This window comes from Egretta garzetta, unplaced genomic scaffold, assembly GCF_000687185.1.
Source record: "Egretta garzetta isolate BGI_Z169 unplaced genomic scaffold, ASM68718v1 scaffold397, whole genome shotgun sequence".
Taxonomy (NCBI): domain Eukaryota; kingdom Metazoa; phylum Chordata; class Aves; order Pelecaniformes; family Ardeidae; genus Egretta; species Egretta garzetta.
The window spans coordinates 5,666,022-5,668,332 of NW_009260493.1; positions in this window are offsets into that span (position 1 = coordinate 5,666,022).

Sequence of the window (2,311 nt, forward strand, 5' to 3'; positions counted from 1 at the left end):
GCAGATCCTCAACTGTTACTCCATTTAGTGGAGAGTTTGCTACACAGTGTAATGTCTAGATAGCCATAAAATAGCTTTTCCCTTACTGTCAGTCTGCCAAATTGTTATTTTGGAATTTGAAAATATTTTATTAGACTTCATTTTTTAGCAATACACCAGTCACTGAGACTGTCTGGGTATTTAAACAGAAACACTGAGCTTTCCAGCAGGAACACATCGAATCTCACCCCAACCAATCATCAGGTAGATGAAATTATGTAGAGAAACATAAATGAGGTGGCCAGAGACCTTCAATGATCTACCACAGTAGTAGATCCTTCCCAAATTAATATTTTTAAAAGTCAGCTTAAAGCCAAAAGAATTTTTTTCTGGCACCCTAGAAATCTCCAAAACATGCATGGTATAGTAAATGTATTTAGGAAATCTTTTTTTTTTCAGTCTGAAAGTTCCACAAGGTATCCAAAACCTTAAAAAAAAATAGAGAGGTGAGTCGAGACAGTGGTGGAGTCTGTTGCAGATTGCTGCACCCAGCCCCGCTGTAATTTCACCAGTGACTGGTTCACCCATGGTGTAGATCACAGTGACAAACCACGCTCACTCGCAGGGAAGGGAATGGGGAAATCTGCCCTGGCTGATAGATGGTTTATCACGCCCTGCGTTTTTTCAGTGGCCAAAGCCTGTATTTTATTTATGAGGCAGGAGCTGCTGCAACGTGTCAAAAGTCATTTGTGACAGAGTGGTGTACATCCATCTGTGTTCATCCACTGAAACAAAATGGGGCGGCGTATTTTTAAAAAGTGTTAGATACATCGTTAAAATAAGTACTTTGCTGTAGCCGTAGTGACTGCTGGTGGGAAGCTCATACCTAAGGTGACGCTGCTCGGGCTCTGCTTCAGTGACCAGCGCAGTCTGTGTGTTCGGGGAGCAATTTAAGAGGCTCCCGCCCGCTGGATGTATTGTTTGCCCTGAGTCCTGAGGCATTCACTTGAGAACATAATCAGCCTTGTTAAAAGAATACAATTTCAAGTCTTGTTTGACTGAATTGTTTTTGAAACTGTTTTAGGGTGGGTTTTTTTGTTACAATATTTAGTTAATGAATCAAAATGTAAACTGTGTAATCACTTCAAAGGAGACTACATATAACACAATTAGAGAAGACATAAATGTGGTCAGTGTCTTAGATAAATAAAAATTTCACATGGAATTTACAAAAGCTTTCAACACAAACTGTTCTCATTAAAGCTAGGGACAGCAGCAAAAGGCTTTGCTCAGCGTTTCTGAAATCTCCATATGTTGAGTCTGATTTTCAGCCGATAATTCCTCCAGCCTTTGCTTTGCCAGATGAAGGTTTTCATTCCCAAATAATGACACCCATATTCCTCTCCTACAGTCACTTGCTGCATGCATACCTGTAGCTATGTAACTCAGTAATAATTAATAATTACACATGACTTAGATTTACATTAGCTACAAGGAAGAAATTTTTTATGATAAGGGTGGTGAGACACTGGAACAGGCTGCCCAGGGAAGCTGTGGCTGCCCCATCCCTGGGAAGTGCTCAGAGACAGGTTGGACAGGGCTTTGAGCGATCTGATCGAGTGAAAGATGTCCCTGACCAAGGCAGGGGGGTTGGGCTAGATGACCTGTAAGGATCCCTTCCGACCCAAACCATTCTGTGATTCCATGATATTTCAATGACTTAAGTCCTTGTGAAGCAGAAACCTAAACACTTTACCAATTAGAAAAAAAGAATATATCAGAAGTGTTTTCTGCCACAGAGGAAGTGGAAGTGAGGAATACACTTTGTTAAAAGACATGGTAATGCCTCAACCAGCTGAAGAAAACTGGTATGGCAGCTCCAGGAGTAGTGGTATTGATCCATCGAGATAACTTCTCAGCAACTTGGTTTCTCTGTGGGGAGACAGAGCTTGGGGTTGTTTCCATTTTCCAAGAACTGGAGTCCTCACGGCAGGTTGTCTCTCAGTCACAGTGACTGGCAGTCTTCTCTTTGCTCTGTAGTCCACTGAACACAAGGACCAAAAGCCTCTGATGATCACAATGTGCTTTGAGCTCTGAGGGGGCTGTAAATGCTACAGTCATGTTTTCAGAGGCTCTATGATCTCTTGCATGTTTTTCTGTTCACAGCCTAGATTTCCCCCCACTGTTCTGCTCCCCTGAGAATGGTACAACGTACCACTGTATCTTGAGAGTATGTTTTCCTGCAACTTCCTCACAGCGCGTCAGCTGCCTCATTGTATGCAGCAAAGCTGCAGCAGTTCTACACTGAAGACTTCAGATGCTTGCAGGACAA